At 36.7% G+C, this 22610-nt stretch overlaps 1 pseudogene; it reads right to left on the reverse strand.

Annotated features, from left to right (window-relative positions):
• Nucleotides 1–8102: 8102 nt before the first annotated feature.
• LOC108532861 (E3 ubiquitin-protein ligase makorin-1 pseudogene) lies at nucleotides 8103–9518 on the reverse strand (annotated as a pseudogene).
• Nucleotides 9519–22610: the final 13092 nt, after the last annotated feature.

The following is a 22610-nucleotide window of genomic DNA, read 5'->3' on the forward strand; positions in this document are numbered from 1 at the left end:
ACAAAAAAAAAAAAAGAAAAGAATTCATATTCAGTTCGAATTTTTTAATTTAATTAATTAATTAATTAATTATTTTGAGACAGAGTCTCGTTCTGTTACCCAAGCTGAAGTGCAGCGGGATGTGATCTCTGCTCACTCCTGACCTCAAGTGATCTGCCCACCTCAGCCTTCCAAAGTGTGGGATTACAGATGTGAGACACCGCTGCCAGCCCCAGTTGTGAATTTCTACAACTCACTAAACCATGCCCTAAACTAAACTAGTTTTCATGTCTAAAAAACAGAAGTAATAACATAATGCCTAGCACAAAGAACTGTAAACCTTAAATGAGTCAATACACATAAAACGTTTAGAATAGTGCATGGCAGGTAGTAAGCACTCAATGTTGGTAGTGATTATGATGATGATGATGATGATGACATTGATAATGATGGTGTCTGGTTCATCTAGGCTCAAAAAGATGAACTGAGCTGTAAAAAAAAAAAAAATATGTCTTTTATCATTTACGAAAGAGACATAGAAAAGATCCACCAGTTTCTGATCTGAACTAGATCATGTCAAGCTTATTGTTTCATGAGTAGAATGAGAAAGCAGACAAAGGTGGTCAAGGAGAGGAAAATAAATCACAAAAATAGAGACAAGCAAAAATGAAAGAAACCTTGAAACTCCTGAAGCATGAAGAAAGTATCCTTCTTTCCAGATTTTCAGTTTTTGGTTAGTTCTAGTGCTTCTGAGGTAAAACTTAATTTGTTTCTTGTTATTAGATGATTATGAAATTGCCAGTTGTGTCCTTACTATACACAACGTCCTTCTCCCCACAGCCATTTAGTTGGCTTTCTCATTCTTGCATCTGCAAAATGTACCTTTTGAAATGTGCATCATTGAATTTTTTTGAGGTACTCCAGTCTTTTCCATCTTGTTCTGCTTCTCTTGGCATTCATCATTTGAATCTGCCAAATCAATAATGTGAACAGTGTTATAACTGGAAATAAAAAACGATCTGAAATTCACAGGAAATAAGACTGAAGTGAATATAGGAAATACAATCACCTCCCAGACACAGAATGGATTTTTATGGGCTCAGTAAGATATGCCCCAACCCCCACCAGGACCTAAACCAGAAGCATTTAATTACTTAGGGTTATCATTTCATTAACACAAATTCTTGACATTCACATCTAACAGCTGATCCTCAGCTTTCTGCTTATTTCTCTTTTTGTCGGCTCCTGTCTGTTCTCTGCCTCTCAGTCTTTCTCCTTTGTTTTTGTTTTTCCTTAGCTTCTGTCAAAGCTACCACTTCTAAAGCACTGAATTTTAAGCTCCCTCCTCAAATCTCTAAGGAGTCTGTGTACACTTTCTGAAAAAAAAAAAAAAAATGTATATCATACAGCTTAGATTCTAACGGTTAAAATTGTATTAATGGCAGCAGATTGATGGTATATTGCCACTTTCATTAAAGAGGGTTATGGAATGGCATTTTAAATAGCAACATCATTTTCTAAATTGACATAGCTCCATTATAAGGAAAAATCCTTAAACTGAACCTCAAGTCAAACAGTTTCTCTTCCAGTAAGACAGGATATTTTAGTAAATTTTAATCTGCTAACAAAATATTCACTACAAAATAAAAGGATTTTCCCTATTTTACTATTTTGCCTGAATCTTAGTACTAGAGAAGCTCTAAAATTATTTCCAAATACTTCAAAAAATAAATTCTAAGTGCTACACGACTAGAAGGAAGCAGAAATACATTTCTGGACAAATCCAGTGGAATAGCTACAAACCACATGTTTCTAAAAATAGTTGTTTCTATTTCTTTTGACAGATACATCATACCTTTCCTATGATCTTTCTTGCATCTTAGAAAGGAGCCTCGGGTCGTTGAATCTTAGCACTAGAGAGAATTGTTTGAGATTTAACTAGTGTCAAACAATTTGGTCTGGCAGAGTCAGACCCACAATGCTGGCCTTGAGTTAACAATCAGAAGCATTTTTCACCCATATCTTGCATTATTTGCAAATCAGCTCCAATATCTTATACCACTCATACAAAGTTCTTGACTCAAAAATCTTAGGATGTGGAAGTTTCATTACGATTTCGGCAAGGACATTATGCTATTTTAAGATAATGAAAAAAATCCTCTCCTTTGTCATTTTTAAGATTGGTGTCCTAGAACAAATCAAGGAACATATCTTTTACAGAAAACTTTTGAATTTTGGGTTTACTGAAAAAAAAAAACTTGTTTTGCTTTGTTTTCAAATTATAAAACAATTTAAATATGTATACAATAGTAGAATAACACAGCACACATATGTTTACTAAATATCCAGTTTTATTAAATTTTAAGATTTCAGTATCTGTACTTCAGTTTATTTTTAAGATATAAAACACAGAGGTGAACCCTCTGTGTATTACTCTGATCCATTTCTCTCTTTCTCTGAAGTAGCTACTGTCATAGTTCTCTCATTTATTATTTTCATGAATATTTTATTTGTTTACTGAATGTTCATGTATCCACAGGAAATATATAGTGCTTATATGGTAATAAAAGTAACAATCTAAATAGAAGCATGTTGAAACTTTCTTGCAACTCATTTTATCTTGTTGGTAAGTGTAGCTCTAGTTCATTTGTGTGAATGGCTATCATTTCCCATTTTACAAACATGTTGCTATTTATTTCTTCTACTATTGATAAACATTCTGATTGTTCTCAATTTTTCTTACAAATGACTCTACAATGAATGCTTTTATCACACCTCCTTCTGCACTTGTGTGAATTTCTCTGTGGTATGTACTTAGTAAAATAATATTTAGGTTATTTGGGGTGTTTTCTCTTCAAAATGGCCATACCAATTTTAGACTCTATGCATACGTAGAGTTCATCAGAATGTACAGAAATTCTCATTTGTCTACATCTTCAACTACACATGCTATTCCCAGATTTGTAATTATTTGTGCAACATACATATATATATATATATGTGTGTGTGTGTGTGTGTATAATAGTTTGATTTTAATTTTGATTTCCCTGATTACTATAGAGGGAAAATTACTGCATTAGTTTCTCTAACTATTATAATAAGTTACCATGAACTTAGTGTCTTAAAACAATAATACAACTTTGTTTCCTCACACTTATAGAGCTCAAAAGTCTAAAATGGGTTAGCTAGGCTGCATTCCTTCTGGAAACCAGGACAACTTTGCCTTTTCAACTTCTAGAGTTTGCCTGCATACCTTGGCTCACAACCCCTACTTCACATTCGTCCAGCCTCTAGCTTTCATCATCACAAACCCAACTACTTTCTTATCCTCTGCATCCCTCTTATATGGGGGCCTAGTGATTACATTGTACCCACTCAGATGATCCCAGATCATCTTCCCATTTCATTACTTACTTTTATAGAGTCCCTTCTACTACGTAAGATAACAGTTACAGGTTCCAGGAATTAGATGCAAACAGCTTTGGAGGGGGCCTTTATTTAGCCTACCAGAAATAGATATTAACAATTTGGAAATTCCTTTAAAACACTTCATATTTATATCAATATACCTATTATTCTCCTAAGTTGTCTTTTGCTAGGTGATTTGTGACGATTTTGTTTTTGAGGTAAAATTTTATGAATAGTGTCAATTATAGACACTAAAAATGTCTTCTAGTCTGTGGTATGTGTTTTACTTTTGATTTTGTGCAATTTTAAATGTTTTACTGTTTTGAATTTTTAATCTTTGTGGGTACATAGTAGATGCATATGTTTATGGGGTAGATGAGACATTTTAGTATAAACATGCAATGCATAATAATCACAACCTGGAAAATTGGGTATTCATCCCCACAAACATTTTTCCTTGTGTTAAAAACAATCTCATTGTGCTTGTTTAGTTATTTTAAAATGTAGAATTAAATTATTATTAAATATAGTCACATCTTTGTGCTATCAAATACTGGGTCTTATTTATTCTTTCTAACTATTTTATTTTTGTACTTATTAACCACCCATACCTCCCCCACCTCCCCTGTACTCTCCTTCCCTGCCTCTGCTAGTCATCCCCCTACTCTCACTCTTCATGAATTCAATTGTTTTCTAGACTCATAGAGATACCTGATGGTCCTGGATAAGATCCAGAATTCTTTGGATTACCAGAGACTGACACTTGTTATTTTATCTTACTTTCTCCCAAACAAACAGAATCTCTCTCTCTGTGTGCTGAGCCACCTGGAACTGGGGATGTGGTGATGGAAGCACCCCTGAGGCTGCCATGACTGGGACTGAGCTAGGTCAGACCTGAAGCCAGCACAACACTAAACCTTGTCCAAGGCCCTTCCCTTCAGGGCGGCAAGCTCCCCCAGACCCTGGGAGTATCCAGAGATATTGTCTGGGAGCCAGAGACTGGAGTAAAAAACAGGAACAATTTACCTGATGTTCTATTCTAGTGTGGCTAACCTGGCACTCAAACCACAATACAAAGTCTTTTCTCCCCTTCCCTCCGTGTTCCATAGGCAGAGGAGCAGAAAAGCCTCTTCCTGTGGCCCCTACTACCTCCAGTCCACAGTGAATTCTTCCAGACCACCACGATGTTCACTTAAAGCCCACAGACTCTTCCATCAGCTCGTGGTGAATGCTGCAAACCTGAGACTGACCCTTCAGGGCACTGCGCTGCTCTTTGTCCCAGGGAAGGTCTGGAAATCCTATCTAAGAGACTGGGCCTGGACTCAGGCACTGCAAAACCCTGCTAATTTCTCCACCCTACTGTGGTCAAGCAAGAAAAAGTCCCCTTTAGTTTTCCTTCCACTTTTCTCCAACAGAAAGAGTCCTTCACCATACCCAGCACAACTGGGATTGTGCTGGGTCACCCTATACCCAGCAGATGTAAGAGCCCAAGGCCCACAGTGTACTCCCTGGGAATTGCTGCTGGTTTTTCAGGGCCAACGAGCTCTTCAGTCAGCAGGTGATGACTCCTGTTAGAACTGGTACCTTCCCTTCAAGGTAGTGGGCCAGCATGTATATAGAAGTGTAGTCTGGAAGCTAGGTCCTCACCACTCTGTCTGGTGCCCTATCCAACTGTGGCTCTGCTGATATCCAAGATGTAAGACAAAGTCCTCTTTACTCTTTTCTCTCCTCTTTTTAAGCAATGGGAAGGAGTCACTTTCATTTCTGTGCGCTGTACTGCGTTGGGTTGTGGGAGGGATGGCACAAGCACTCCCTTAACTGCCCCCAGCTGGTAACTTCCTAGGCCACATGCCACCCTAGTCAACTGGCTCTGAGCCCAGCCCAACACTAGGAGTTGCCTAGAAATTGCAGGTTTGTGTCCTACACTGCCTTTCAAGTTTACTTTGGACCCCAGGGCTCTTTAGCCCATAGTGGCAAGGCTTGCCAAGAAATCAAGTTCTGAATGCTGGGACTAAAAATTCCTCTCCCACTAGAGCTCGTCTTAATGCTCCCTCCATGTGTGGGTGCTGACTGAGTCCAGCATGGCATTATTCTCCTCTGTGACAGGGAAGCACTGAGTTCAATATAACGACCCCCAGAGGCTGGGCTCTGCCTCCGCAAAATGCACAGATTCTCTTTTTGTGCTGCACAGTTGCTGCCAGGGTATGGGAGAGGGGTGACATCAGTAATTCAAAACTGTCTCTCCTGCCCTCCTCAATGCATCTTTTAAGGATATGAAGTTAAAGCAAGATGTTGTGGTTGCTCACTTGATTTTTGACTCTAGTGATAGCGTCTCTCTGTGTGCAGATAGTTGTTAAAATGTGATGTTCCAGTTGGTAGATAAATGGTTTAGGCTTCTATTCTGCGGTCTTGTTTTGCCCTCCCCCACAGTTTTAAATTTTAGTCACTACCCCCTAGTTATTAATTTTATAGCCATCTTCTCCGTAAGAGTATGTTCCTTTCTTATTTTTAAAAATTACTCACACCCCTTTAAAGGTTTCAATGTTCTATTTTCACATTTGTATTCATCCATTCTCATGCTGCTAATACAGACATACCCAAGACTAGGTAATTTATGAAGAAAAATACGTTTAATGGACTTAGTTCCACTTGGCTGGGGAGGCCTCGCAATCATGGCAGAAGGTGAAAGAGGAGCAAAGCTTTACATGGTGACAGGCAAGAGAGCGTGTGCAGGGGAACTCTCCTTTATAAAACCATCAGATCTTGTGAGACTTACTTACCATCACGAGAACAATATGGGAAAGACCCACCCTTATGATTCAATTACCTCCCTCCGGGTCCTTCCCATGACACATGAGAATTTTAGGAGTTAGAATTCAAGCTGAGATTTGGGTGGGGACACAGCCAAACCATATTAACATTTAAGTCTTTACTGTTCCTACAATTATTTTTTCTGTATAATATGAACCAGAGTAATTTTTCTTCCATTTGAATAAATTGTTCTAGCATTATTTATGAAATAATCCAGTCGTACACAGATAAAAATGCTGCTTGATTTACATATATTCATAATATTTCATACTGTTCCCAATGGTGTATTTGTCTTTTCCTGCATTGAGAATACATTCTCTTAATCATTGCAGCTTTAAGCTAATTCTTGGCCTCTAGTAGAGCAACTCCTTCCACCTCATTATTCAAAATTGCATTAACTCTTCTTGGTTCTTTCTTCACTCTTTCATATAAAGTTAGATGTCAGCTTCCTTAAAAATTCCTGTTGGATTTTCTTTCTTTCTTTCTTTCTTTTTTTGAGACAGTCTTGCTCTGTCACCAGACTGAAGTACAGTGGCGTGATCTCAGCTCACTGCAACCTCCACCTCCCAGGTTCAAGCAATTCCCCTGCCTCAGCCTCCCAAGTAGTTGGGATTACAGGTAGACACCACCACGCCCAGCTAATTTTTTGTATTTTAGTAGAGATGGGGTTTCACCATGTTGGCCAAGATGGTCTCGATCTCCCGACCTCGTGATCCACCCGCCTCGGCTTCCCAAAGTGCTGGGATTACAGGTGTGAGCCACAGCGCCCAGCCTCTGTTGGAATTTTAATTCGGATTGAATTGAATTTGTAGATAATTTTGAGGAAGTATCAACATCACTCTGTTATTGTAATTTAATTCATGAACACTGTCTCTACATATACATACACATACTCGTCCTTTTTTAAATATATTTTCAATGTTTTATAATTTTTCTCCAGAATGGTTTTGCCCCCGCACTTTTTTTTGGGGGGGACGGAGTCTCACACCGTTTTGTCGCCCAGCCTGGAGTGCAATGGCGTGATCTCCACTCACCGCAGGCTTCACCTCCTGGGTTGACACAGTTCTCCTGCCTCAGCCTCCCGAGTAGCTGGGGCTACAGGCGCCTGCCACAACGCCCGGCTAACTTTTTGTATTTTCAGTAGAGATGGGGTTTCACCGTGTTAGCCAGGATAGTCTCGATCTCCTGACCTCATGATCCACCCGCCTCAGCCTCCCAAAGTGCTGCCCCTCTTTAATTAAAAATAAGAGGTAACATTGGTTTTGTTCCATTGAGACTGGAATTTTTATTTTCTGTTTGCTTTCTTTTATTATTATTGGTGCCTAAAAAACCCTTTTAATAATTTCTCCATAGATGCTCCTTTAAGTTCTACATAGATAAGCATGTCTTCAAATAGGCATATTGTTATTGTTTTCTTTCCAATTCTTACCTCTCATATCTTTTCTTGGCTCTAGTAAGGACTTTGTAGTTTTTAACTGTAAGCACAATCTCATCATCTTCCTGACTCTAAGAAAACCTCTAAAATTTAATAATTGATTGTGATTTTTTTTTTGATTGGTATTGTTTGCCAAGTTCCATTTTCTTTTTTATTTATTTGTTGTTCTGTTTTGTTTTTTATTTTCAAGTTCCCTTTTCTTTTCTTTTCTTTTTTTTTCTTTTCTTTTCTTTTTTTTTTTCAGAAAACTGACTTTAAGATTTATTTTTCTAACTTTTTTCAACAGAGAAAACAACACACTCCTCAGGGAAAGGTGAGGGGTTGAAAACGCAGGACCTGGGTAAAAATTATTATGCCAGCACCTGGAGTCGATAGGCCTGCCTTGGAGAGAACACAGGCACTGCCACACCACCACAGTGAACAGCTGCTGTCTGGGGTCAGCGGACCAGTTCACAGCCATGCAAGGTTGTTATAGATCCAAGTCATAAAAATCTTCTAACTCCTCATGAAACAAGTCCCACTCATCTTCAGAGTCTTAGTTCATCATCCCCACTTGTAGCCAAAAGCATAAGCAACAACTCGCCCAGCTCAAAGGTGACAAGCACTTCTTCATCGTTGTCAAAGGGGCTGCTGTTCTCTCTTTCCTCAATGAGTTCCCAGAAGCGGTTCCTTCATTGGGCCGGGTATCTGCTTGATGTTCCCACTTTCTGTCTCTGTGGCTCCTCTCTATGGCCATCAGGGTACACATGCTTGTAAAAACAGTTCCCTCCAAATGGACAGCTCCATGTCTTTCATCAAAATACCTGCACGCCTTGTTGCTCATTGCCTCTTTGTATTTCACAATGAGTTTCTGCTTCTCTTCTTCCTCCTCCACCCAGTACTCACTTGGAATGACAAAGTTAGATGTGATCCGGCATTCTGGGCAGGACTTTATGACCTTGCTCTCAAATTGCTTAGCACTCCTCCACTTGCGAATGCACCTGAGACAGTTGGAGAGGATCCCAAAGCGGTGCTCTCAGGGGTTGGCTTTTAAATCACCTCCATGCAGATCCCACACACGATTTCCTTGCTGCGCTGCACAGCAAATGAGAGCTCCATGTCCTTCTCATGGGCCTCAGTGCACGATTTTATATGCTGTGGTCTCTGGCCAGCATCCATCGGATGCAGGACCTGCAGCCCACACATGTCACATGAATCTCCATGGACATACACACAGTTCTCCCGATATCGGCACTCTCCCACTGCAGCACAGGGCCACAGTTGCTTCTTTGTTTCCACGGCAGTTTGCTCTTTCTCTGATTCTTCCTTGGTCACTGAGCCCTGCAGGGGTGCTTCAGTGCAGGAAGGCGCAGTGCAGCCATGGTAGAGCTGCCCAGGAACAAACTCAATAGCATTCACCCAGTCCTCTGAATCTGCTCTTACAGTTGCAAAGTTTGAATTTCTTGACTCAGCTTCACCTGTATTCATTTCAACAAGTGGTGCAACTATCCATGAGAGACTTGAGGAAGCAGCAAGGGATGACTTCGTAGTTAGCTCTGTAGCAGTTGCTTCTTCCTGTTTAAATGACTTGCTATGTTCATATCTGTAGCAGTCTCCATAAATACAGTACCCTCGCTGAAAATACTTGCACACTATATTATATGGACTGTCAGAGAGGTCATACAAGTAGCAACAGTTATCCCCTTCCTTACAAACCCCACGCATAAAATACCTGCAGGTGACCTGTTTAGTACAGCTGCCGCCGCTGCTGCCGCCCCCTCGCCCGACCACCGGGGACAGAAGGGACTGTGAGGTTCCTGGTAGGGGAGGCCGCTGCCGCCACCGCCGCTGCCACTCCTGCTCCTGATGTTGTGACTGTTGGTCTGGGAGCTGCAGACTCCGCCATTACTGTTTATCCCACACAGCAAAGGCCCGGGCACTTCCGGGATCACATAGTTCCTCGGAGAACTGTTGGGAGAGGACTGAGAGGCCAGGCGACCGGAGGGTTAGGGCACTGAGGCACCCGCTCGGTCCCTGCCTGCTCCTCCTCTAGTTCCGTTTTCCTAAATGCAAGTTTGCTAAAGGTTTTTATCCTGTATGATAAACTTTATCAAATGTGTTTTCTGCATCCATCAAGATGTTTATTTCCTAATATTCTTCAACCTATTAATGTAACATCTTTATAACCTATCCATAAATTGCTAAGATAAACACCTACATAGTATGATCTGTGTAGTATATTTCCTTTGAAAACTGCTGAATTCATTTGTCAATACTTTCTACAGAAATCATAGGAGAATTTAGTCTGTAGTATTTTTTTTCTGGTCTATGGTTATCTTATTTTATATGAAGATTATATTTGTCTACCTTCTCTATTTTTAAAATAGTTTATGAAAAAAAGAAAAAAAATTATGTAAGATCAGGATTATTTGTTCTTAGAATGAGTGGTAGAAAATATTTTGTAGCACAGTTTGGTATTAAGATAGCTAGGAAGGACAGATAGATAATAGGCTTGAGCAGAGGGATTTTGATTAATAATTCATTTCTTCAATGTTTGCTGATTTATTGACGTTTCATGTATTTTGAATCAATTTTGTAATATTTTCTACAAAATATCAATTTTACCTAGGTTTTCAAATATTCATAGTATTCTCATTATTTTTTAACCCTTACCATATCTGTAATTATATACCTCTTCTTTGTGCTTCATATTTTATACCTCAATTAGTCTTTTAATGGCTTAGTATTTTTTGTTTAGTTTTCCTTTTTATAGACTGCTTTTATAGAACAGTTTTTGTTATTGTTTAACTCTGTATTTCTGTTTTTTGTTTTGCTAATCTCTACTCTCACTTTCATTGTTTCCTTTAAGCCACTTTCCTTAGGCTTATTCTATTGCTTTTCCCCAACTTCTTAAACTGCATATGTAACATATATCTTGACTCTTTCATGTCCTTTCTTTGCTGGAACTCATACATTTTGGCATATAGCAATTACCTTTAAGTTCAGTTCTAAATACTTTTAAATTTTCATTGAGATGTAAACAAAAAGCTACTAAGAAGCGCAGTTTGTCCCCAAACATACAGTTTTGTTTGTTATAAAATTATCTTTCATCAATAAATCCTGATTTCACTTTTCTTTCTGATGAGAGTATGTGGACAATTATTTAAACGCTTTTTACAAACTAATATGTAGTCAATTTTTGTAAATGTTGCACAATACTTGAGAAAAAATATTTTTTATATGTGTTAGGTATATGTTCTAATAACTAACTGATATGATATGGTTAGGCTTTGTGCCCCCACCCAAATCTCATCTTGAATTGTAATCCCATAATCCCCATAATACCCATGAGGGTCAGGGGAGAGACCAGGTGGAGGTAACTGAATCATGTGGGGCAGTTTCCCCCATGCTGTTCTCATGATAGTGAGTGAGTTCTCACAGATCTGATGGCTTTATAAGGGGCTCTTGCCCTCTTGCATGGCACTTCTCCTTCCTGCTTCCTTGTGAAGAAGGTGCCTTGCTTCCTCTTTGCCTTCCATGGTGATTGTAAATTTCCTGAGTCCTCCCCAGTCATGCTGAACTGTGAGTCAATTAAACCTCTTTCCTTTATAAATTACCCAGTCTCAAGCAATTCTTTATGGCATATGAAAACAGACGAAAACACTAATTCATAGTTCTATTTTGCTAATTTGGCAACTAAACTACTCTAGTCTTGCAACAGCTTTTCTTTCTTGTTTCATCAAATAGTTTTTGATACATTTGTGCTAAAACCACTCCTTTTTCTTCTTTTAATTTTACGTCTTTTCTGAGTGGCTACTCAGAATTTTATAAATTTTATAACAAGGTATCTAATAATATTAAGTATCTCTTTCTCCTAAATATCATAAACATTTTAGCAAACTTTACCCAATAAAATACAGCCATTATTTTATTAAGTTTTATTTTAACTGGTTTTAAGCATAAAATGCTGTATTTTTTGTTCATTTAATTTTAAGTGACATACTTTATCATTTTGGGTGATTGTGTTATTACTTTATTATATACCTTGCCTCTGAGTTTTCTTTTCCCATGCTGTTATTAAAATAATCCTTAAACATTCTGTGACGGTCTAGAGATGGTATACTCTTTTAATATTTACTAGTCTGAAAAATAACTTTATTTCACCTTCACTCTCAAATAATAATTTAGCTGGGCATATTATTAAAGGGTGATTGCCATTTTTCCTAAACATATTGACTATGTATCTTCATTCTTTTTTCAGTCTTGTACTGTCCCTGCTGAGAAATCTGATAATTTTTTTACTCCCATGTAGGTAATCTGTCACTTAGCTCTTGTAGCTTTTAATATTCTAGAAGGCGACCTTTCCTTTCCCCCACTTGTCTATCATCAACTATAAAAATCAACTACAAATGGAATTTTGATAGGGGGAAACAGACTACAAGATTCAAACTTTTAAACTTGTATTTAATAATAAGATCCAACCTGAGTCAAAACATCCCAATTTACTTAATAAATAATTATGGAGTATTAGATTTGCCAGACAAGCAGCTATGTATAGGATGCACTATGTCTGATATAGTTTATCAAGATATATGGAGGTAGGGGCATAGGCACACAGCAATTACACTTTATGGTCCTGAATGGCAAGGTTAGCATACACCATTAGTTTCTTTAATATTGTTTTGTTGAATAATTCTTATCTTCAATTTAAACATTTTTGACTTATTTATATTATGTGATAAGGTTTACCATGAAAGCTCTGAATTAATTTGGCCTAAGAAAAAATTGATGTATATATGAAAAAATCCAAGAGTCCTTGTAAAGTAACTTATTTGCTTATTTTGCAGCTTTATTGAGGTATAATTGACAAATACTATTATAAATATCTATGATATAAAACATAATGTTTTATTATGTGTATACACTTTGAAATGATTACCATAATCTTGCTAAACTAACATATCCATCACCTCACATAGTTATCTTTGTATGTGTGTGTGTGTCTCTGTGTGTGTGTGTGTGTGTGTGTGGTGAAAACATTTAAGATCCACTCTTAGTAAATTTCAAGTGTCTAATGCACTATTATTAACTATAGTCACTATATTGTACATTAGATGTGTAGAATTTGGTCATCCTGTCTAACCAATCTTAACTAATTTTGAAACAAAATGTCTACATTTCTTCAACTCCCTTGACCCTGACAACCAACATTCCACTCTGCTTCTATGCTTCCCCACATGTAGGTAAGATCATGCGGTATTTGCCTTTCTTGCCTGATTTGTTTTACTTAGCATAATGTCCTCTAGAATTACCCACCTTGTCACAAATGTCAGGATTTCATTTTCTTTTAAGGCTGAATATTATTCCATTATTTATATGTATCAACTTTTCTTTACCTACTTGTTAATGAACACTTAGGTTGTTTCCATATCTTGGCTATTCTTAATAGTGCCACCGTTAACACAGGAGTACAGATATCTCTTTGATGTACAGATTTTATTCGCTTCTGGTATATATACAATAATGGCATTGCAGGATTATATATATGGTAGTTCTATTTTTAACATTTTTTAGAAACCTCCATACTATTTTCTATAATAGCTATAAAAATTAACATTCCTAACAGCAATGTACAAGGATTTCTATTTTTTTATATTCTGACCACACATGCTTTTGTCTATCTTTTTGATAATAGTAATTCTACCAGGTATGAGGTAAAATCTCATTATGGTTTTTTATTTTCATTTCCGTTATGATTAGTGATATTGAATGTTTTTTCATATACCTGTGGGCCATTTGTATGTCTTCTTTTGAGAAACATCCAATCAGATTCTTTCTCCAGTTTTTAATTCAATTATTTTTTCTTCTTATTGAGTTGATTGAGTTTCTTATATAGTTAATTATTAACCTGTCATCAGATTACAGTTTACAACATAGATCTTCTTAAATTCTGTAAGTTGTGTCTTCATTCTGTCAATTGCTTCCTTTGTTGTCCAGAAGCTTTTTAGTTTGAGGCAGTCTCATTTGTTTATTTTCAGTTTTGTTGTCTGTGCTTTTGGGTTTATATTTAAAAATTATGGCACAGACCAATCTCAAGAGGATTTTCTTATATTTAAATCTTGAATCAAATAGCATGGTGCTGACATTAAAACACACACACACACACACACACACACACACACACATATAGACCAACTGAACAGATTAGAGACCCCAGAAATGAATCCATCTTTTTATGGTCAATTGATTTTCATTAAAAATGTCAAGAACATACAATAGGGAAAGGACAGCCTCTTCAATAAACTGTGATGGGAAAACTGGATATTCACATACAGAAGAATAAAATTAGACCTTTATCTCAAACTATACACAAAATCAACACAAAATGGATTAAAACTTAAACATAAGATGTGAAAATGTAAGATTCAAAAACTACTAGAAGAAAGTATGCAGCCTGGATCTTCCGGGGCAAGCCTGGATCCTAAATTCACTAGAACCTGAGGCCTTGGGGGCTGGCCTGGTACCAGGGTTCACTGGGGCAGGTCTGGTGCTAGAGTCCACAGCAAAGTTAGGTGCTCACTTTAATCTTCTTTTCCCACACAAAGGGTATCTCTCTCTGTCTGTCTCCATTCTATACTGCCTGGGATTAGGGGAGAGGTGACATAGGTAATGTGATGCTATCTTTCCTAATCTCTTCAATGCATCTTATTTCTATTCTCCATCCAGGTACTGTAATAGCTCACCTGGATTTCCTAGTTCATGTGAAGGTATTTTTGTGCATAGATAGTTATTCAGATTGTTGTGTTTCTATGAGGGGGCGAGTGCTGGAAGTCCTATCCACCATCTTTCTGACATCTCCTATAAAGTGACTTTTTAAAAAAAGTTCTCAAACAAACCAGCATTTTCTCTAAAATCATTCTGACTGATTATATGAAACACAATTTAAGGTGAATGTCCAGCCCATGAGCCACAGACACATAGAACTGCTCTCGCATCTGTGGAGCTGGGACCATAGAGCCAAGTGATGCTGATATATCTCCAATTATCTTAGTCTCAGCTGTGTGTACTTATGGAAGACATTTAAGGCAAATGAAATTCTTATCTCCAAACGTGAATTTGAGTCCTAAACACTGCTTATCTCCTGCTGTCAACTCTAACTGAAAACATGTAAACTTGACACCTATGAAGAGGTCACATTTTTCCTTTATACAGAAAAGCAAAGGAAACTGGCCTATAGACACACAGAGAATCAAACATAGGAGATCATACAGCCTCTGAAAGAAAGTCCCAGAAGAAAATACTTGCCTTGCTTATTCTAGGACTTCCAGTTCCTTGTCCCAGTCCCTCATCAGGTCAACAAACCATCTTGCTTCTCAGGTTGTGACAGAACTCTTTAAGATATTTATGTGTTTTATCTAACGCAATTTAAGTAGATTTCTGCTACTGTCAATCTGAAGAGGCATAAATATATGTCCACTTAGCCTATATAATTTTTTCATAATAAAGTTCATTGATACTATTGATTTCTTAACAGCACTATAATGTCTTGAGTTTGTGCTATATTTAGACAATTCCATGCAAATTTCCCAAAATGCTATATGAAGACACATCATTGAAGAAATATCTTCTACTCTCAGGTACATTACAGTCTAATAAGTGATTAAGAAAACATGAAGGAAAACACAAAATATTTTAAGAAGTATGTTACGTAAACTTTTCTCTGTAAGCATCAGCATTCCTAGTGCTCATATTTTCCTAAAAAAAATTTATTTGCCCAAGTTAAAGATTCTGGCCAACTTAATACATTATTTGTGAGAGTTTTTTGATGGAGAAGAAAATAAGATAGGCCGGGCGCGGTGGCTCAAGCCTGTAATCCCAGCACTTTGGGAGGCCGAGACGGGCGGATCACGAGGTCAGGAGATCGAGACCATCCTGGCTAACACGGTGAAACCCCGTCTCTACTAAAAAAATACAAAAAACTAGCCGGGCGAGGTGGTGGGCGCCTGTAGTCCCAGCTACTCGGGAGGCTGAGGCAGGAGAATGGCGTGAACTCGGGAGGCGGAGCTTGCAGTGAGCTGAGATCCGGCCACTGCACTCCAGCCTGGGCGACAGAGCGAGACTCCGTCTCAAAAAAAAAAAGAAAAAAAAAAAGAAAATAAGACAAATTTTTGTTAATTCAAAATAATATCTCCTTTACTCTGAAGGTCATATTTCTGTCAAAAGCTATTTACTCATATGTACCCTCTTAGTTAGCAAAAAGAATAATACCATGAGTAAACTACTTGGCAGACAAAGACTTTGAGATCCAGTAAGTTTAGGTGGGTGACATGGATTATACACCCTTCCAGTCAAGCAGTTAGGCTTACTTCTGTGCCTTCTGTATCTGAGTGTAGTTGTCTCAAACACTTTAGGCAGAGTTTGTAAGTGGTTTCATCTAAAAAATGTTCCTGCTCTTTGCCTTTTAAGAACCATATTCTCCCAAGTAGGACAATTATTGAAAGAGAAAAACAAGGCATTAGAAGGGCAGCATAAATCCACATTAGTTTTCATGTTATGGTCTGATACCCACACTGTTCATTGGCTGTTGCATCAAGGTCTATCTGAAATACTTATTTGTTTCAACTGAGTTTGCTACAAATTAACCAAAACATAAGTAGGAAGTTAAAATTAAGCTTTTGGAAAGGGGTAAGTTGTAAAATTATCTTTTGATAACTATCAAATAGAAAGAATAAAGCTAAGATCATATTCATTACTTTCAGAATATTAAGTGAACAGAAACAGAAACAAATCATTTTCCCTGGACTTGAGTCACACTCTTAGAAAAGCATCATAATATCTTTCTTTTTATTCTCAGGGGTGAGTTTAATGGTTCAGTGTATTTCTTCCGAGTTTCTTGAGGATAACTCCTATAAACTAAAAATCTAAAACAATACAATTGTAATAAAAGTCAGAATCCTTAGGTAATTTGGACTCATCAATAAAAGAAATATATTTATAAATAAAAGAAATACCTTTATATTTCTTATTAGCACCCAAAGCTCTATTCCCAATAAGTGTATTATAATTTCAATTAAGAACCCATTCTTTATCTAGATTTATACTCTGTAAAGTATTATGAAAATTTGTAAAATGCCATATGCTTTGGCTTGATTTTAAGTTTTGATGTTGCCAAGGTATAATTTTTTCAGAAATAATGTAAGGTCAAAACATTTCTGTTGAAGATGGAGATACTTTTAATGGAGCAATATATTAAAACATAAAACACTCATTTTATCAGTAAAACATTGTCCAAGTAACCAATTAAACAAAAATGAAAAAAATGAATAAGGAAAACTACAATTGGCCTTTAACATGGTCTAGTCTGCAAAATTAGTAATTATGGAGACTTGTCTAGCCAGGCATTTCTGTAACTTCTGTTTCCAGAAGTTCAGTACCTCAGAGTTATCACTAATGACCACTTTTACTCATAAAATTATCATAACTATTTCTTCTACTAGATCTACTTTTTTTCTAATAATCCACTTCTTTGTCATCTTCATGCATTTGGTTTATACTTTGTAACATGGCAATCAATTAAGCCCAAATATCTTTTTACTGTTATCCTTTTCATTAGAAACATTTCTTTTCTGTGCATTCTCTATCTTTAACAAGCAGTTGATGGTAAATTCCAACTAATGATAAATGCTGAGTCAAATCAGATTATAAATGTGACAAGAACAATCTAATTGTTAGTTCTCACTTTCTTCTTCTCTTACCACTGCCTGCGCCTGAAACCCTTAATCATAAGGTATGGTGAAATTTATTGTATAGCCTCACTGACTGATACATCATGAGTTCCTATGTCTCAGAATCTCGGGACAAAGGCTTCTTAATTATTATTCCCTGTCTCCCTGTGGTGATATTACCAAATATGTTGTTCTTGGACATCATTTTTGGGATTATAGTGTAGCAGCATTATAGTCACAGCTGAATAGTTTACAGAAAACCCAAAAAGATATCCTTTGTATGTATATTACCTGTGTTGTCATTTACACCTTCAAAGATTTGGCTGCTTTGGTAAACTACGTATGATTCTGGATAATTTCAAACTGTCAATATATTTTCACTGTAGCCAAATGTGTTCTGTTATTGGCTCTGCGTGATTAAATAACATCTGCAAAAGTCCTTATGTCTCTTTGACATTCCATAGGCCTTTTAAAAAAATTATCATTCACTACTATGCAGCCACAGAAAGGAATGAAATCATGTTCTTTGCAGGGACACGGATGGAGCTGGAAGCCATCATCCTCAGCAAACTAATACAAGAACAGAGAACCAAACACCACATGTTCTCACTTATAAGTGGGAGCTGAATAATGAGAACACATGGACACGGTGGGGGAACATCACACACTAGGGCCTGTCATGGGGTTGGGGGAGGGAGTTCATTGGGATAAATAGCACGTGAGACTTAATACCTAGGTGATGTGTTGATAGATGCAGCAAACAACAATGGCTCAAGTTTACCTAGGCAACAAACCTGCACATCCTGCACAAATATCTTGGAACTTAAAATTTAAAAAAAGTTAAAAAATTATCATTTGCATCCTATATTCCTATCCTTTCTCTGTTTCATTAATTATTGTAATACCTTAAAACTTTCATTTTGAATAAATTTTCAATCTCTTTATAGAATTGTCAGAAATCATTTTAACTTCTGAACATCTCTAAAACAGGAGACCAAGTATATAAAAGAAGCCTTAAAATATTTTCAAGAAGTCCTTGGGATATTTGTTCTTCTCTATATTTAAATAATAAAGTGAATCACAACACAGAATATGTAATATCTATTACATAATGTTTCCTCTTTTAAAAGTATGTATATTTTACTAAAACCTCATGATTTATGACTGCAATAGTATATCAAAATTCACCTAGCAAGGAAGCGTCTAGAAATTTTATAGAAGAGCTGCCAAAGCTTAAGCTTAATTTTCAGTTTTCAATTTTAAGCTATTTTTTGAAAAGTGTAAGTAGGAAAACATGTAAGATTTTAAAAGCCATAGAATTCCTAAAATGATTAAATAGCATTAGGCCAGCCATTGGCAGTAACCAAAGGCAAAGAAAGAGGTATGCTAATAAATTCAAAAAGCAAACAGTAAAGTCAAAACATTTTATGAATCAGTATCTATAGTCTGTGCTAAGGAAGTATCAAAGATTTAGGCTGGCAAAGAAATACAGAGAGCAAATAGATTTCCTAGAAATCTGGAAGCCTAAGACTTGGACAAGAAGAAGCAGGTCATCCTGAAGGGGATCTTGAAAACCAGAAAAGGCTCCAGCAAAAAGAGAGAGAAACAAAGCAAAGAGCCAGAAGAATAAAAATGGACAGACGCTGAAAGAGCAGGTTTTGCATGAGGCATCTTTTCTCTGCTTATTAGGATCTTCAGAAGAAAAGAGCAAATGGCTTTCAGGCAAAGCTTGAGAAGCCAAAGATTATTAATTCTCTGCTTTATAAGCTATACGCTCATGCTTTTCTTCAAAGGCCTAACATCTTTGTCACTTGTAAATCTAAAGACTTACACTACAGATTCTGCAAAGGTGTCCAAACCAACTCATTAAGGATGAAATCATTTTCTGTGAGTAGAACTTCACTGTAGACTATCAAAGTAATGTAAAGGCAAGTGAAAAAAGTGTATACCTAGTTGCTTTTCTTTTTTTCTCATACTCGGGTGAGGAAACGTTTTTCAAATCCACAACGAACTGTGATTTAGCAGCTAATACTTGATTTACGGTATGGTGGGAGAGGTCCATTTTATAGACATTACTGTCTACTATAGGAAATATAGGATTGTTTTTCTGCTTAGAAATGTCAGTTTCTCAGCTTCTTGAGGCTGCTTTGAATTCCCTTACCTTCTTCAGTGATGCTGGTGTTGTTTATTCTTCCTTAACAGGGAGGGGAAAGGGCAAGCACACACGGTGGTCCCCAAGAGTCCTTATAATTGTGTCTGCAAACAAAGAGCCAGTTTGCTCAGTTTCCTCACCTGGGCACCCTCCCACCAGGTCAGGTAGGAGTTAAACTAACTCCAAGCATTGTCTCTCCATATTACGTTTGCCAAAATCAAACGGTCAGGGAGTCGAGATCTCATGAGAATTGCTTTCTCAGACCACTGATATTGACAGTAAATAACATATTCGCTCTTTCGCAAAGGAGGAATTTTTTATATTTCTTATTACCATCTGAAGTTCTATTCCTAATCTTATACTTGCAAAGGATGTTTATAGTGCCAATTAGTCAGAGAAGCTGTGAAGCTAAACATTTACCTTTGGTAATACATGACCTTCTCAAACTGGATTCCACGAGAAAATTAGCTCAATAGGAGACTATTTGATTGGATGTTTTCTCAGTTTTCCAGTTTCACATACCACCATACCACAAGCATAGGAGAAAAGAGAGTTCATGACATATAATAAGTGCATTGGGGCAATAGGGTTTAATTCTCCCACAGAATCCCTTTGGAGAAAGGCAGCACAAAGCCTCAAGGTTCACATGATTTTCAAGAACTGTGAAAGACAGGAGATTTTATCCTACTTGCAAGCTGACAAATTCATTTGCCACAGTCATTTAGATGCTGGCATAAGAGATGAGACTCCTGGATCAGAAGCATAGGACTTTACTACTCACAGCACAGCAGGCAGCATTGGTTTCATGTTTGCATTGTGATCCTTCACCCTCTAAGTTTCATGGGGCTAATGAGGAGTAGTCCAAATGGGTGTACACATTCTCTAGGTTCGTGTAACTGCTAAAGAACCCTAAGGTTCAAAAACCCTAATTTTTGAAATGGTCTGCTGCTAGCATACCTGCCCAATCTTTTACCCAGAGAAAATATTGTCTTTACTCTCTTGGCTAGGGAAAAATTCAGCCTTCTGCTCCAGAGGGAGACACTATCTCTGTCTTCTGAAACTATTTGCTATATCAATCTCCTTGCAGAAAAAGAAAAAAAGAAAAAAAAAGTTCAGAGCAAAAGTCTTCAAGGCATCTTCACAAGACATGCAGAAACTCAAGCAACCCATGGAGAATTGTTTCCCAACAATGATTAGCCTCACAAAATCAAAGATGTTTCAGTCCCATGGGTACGCTTCCTCCATTCTCTGATAAAAGAAAAGCTATACAAAGAAGAGTAACTGTGAGTGAGTATCAGTCATGGCAGATAGTCGCTGTGCAGAAATTGTCTCTTACTTGAAATAACTGAGAAACAAATTAATCTTGGTAAATCACGTAGCAGAAAAGTTCAGGTTGAATATAGATAGTGTGCACTCTAAACTATATGTATTTTTTAACCTCTTACCAAGAACAGCCACCATACTGTATGAATAAATGAAACATTAGAGATAGCCTTCATAAGCCTACAGTGTTTAATTTCTTGATTTGCGGGCCTATGACGCAGGATTACAGCTGTGCTGGTCATCAAGAGTCTGAGAATTGTACACAGTTTTGGCAGCATCTGCAGGCCAGCAGTGAAAGAAATCAAGTAAAATTTCGTGTTACTAAAGGACCCCTTGGCACAAAACTTGTCAGTTACACTGGAAGTCGGGGGAGAAATTTATTACAATTTCAGTTTCTGCTGTAAAATTTTCTTTGTGGTATTTCCCTTTTTGGTTAATGAGTGAGATATCTCAGAGAATTCTGAAGCCTGGGACATATGTCCCATAGTATAGTGGAAGACACAGGAGTTGACCCTCATTGCTAAAAGATTAAACAAATAAAATTAACACAAAAACTAACATATGAATATAGTGCTTGTATTGAACCCCTCAAAAAATGTTTTAAAGATGTGAATTAAATGAATCAAAACTGACGAATGAAATTCTCTCATTATAACTTTGTTAACGTATCCATTTAAATGGCAAAAATCAAACCTCAAATATGTATATATTTGAGAAATATATTTGTTTCTAACAGCCTGAACTACTTCACATACTCTCTTTAGAAAATGACAACATAGAGTCATTAAAAGCATCCTTAGTTAAAAATTAATGTACCTCCTTCAAGTTCCTGATATTGGCTATAATTAAATACCACATAGAAAAGCAGCAGTTACTGTCCTGGTGAATCTATTAGTTTGAATCACTTTTTTCATTCAGTGTGAAATTTCATTGTCAAAATCAAGTTAAAATAACTCAAAGGGAGTATTAAGTTGATTCAGCCAACTCTTTTAAAATAAATATAATTCTAATTCTCTAATATTTAGGATTATCTTTACCATTTTAAAATTACTTCCCTCTTAGTTACTGTTTTGTTATCAGAAACATATATAGGTAGATAAAATCCAAAGATAAGCTATTTTATGTTTGCATAAATATGCTATTGATAAATTTGTCAAATCTATAATCAAATCATTAAAATAATATCAGGAAACAAGAACTAGAAAACAAATGAAAATGGTATACAGGCAAGTCATATATATATGACCTAATCTATGCAATAAACCATACATAGCCATATATATGAGCACACACTCATTTTGATTTATACACACTTCTAACAAATTTAGGTATGTGGTTTTCAGGATTGCAAAAAGATCAAAAGATCAAAATAGTAATAGGGCAAATCATATTGCAATGCAGACAAGTGAAAATGAAATAAAATAGACCAACAAGCACATGAAAATTTTCTCAACATACTTAGTATCACAGAGAATTACCATAGGACCCAACAATCACAATCCTTGCTATATACTGAAGATAAATGAAAATAGTCCAAACAAAACATTATACATGAATGTTCATAGCAGAATTCTTCATAATAATTGAAAAATGGGAAGAACCCAAATGTCCATCAAATGTTGAACAGGTAAATAAAATGAGTACATCAACACAATGGAATATTATTTGCCAATAAAAAGAAACAAAGTACTAATTCATAGTACAATGTAGAAAAACCTTGAAAGCATCATGCTATGTGAAAGAATGATGTCATAAAAGCCCACATAATGCTTGATTCCATGTATATAAATGTCTACAA

The sequence above is a fragment of the Rhinopithecus bieti genome, unplaced genomic scaffold (assembly GCF_001698545.2).
Source record: "Rhinopithecus bieti isolate Rb0 unplaced genomic scaffold, ASM169854v2 scaffold_10271, whole genome shotgun sequence".
Classification (NCBI taxonomy): Eukaryota; Metazoa; Chordata; class Mammalia; order Primates; family Cercopithecidae; genus Rhinopithecus; species Rhinopithecus bieti.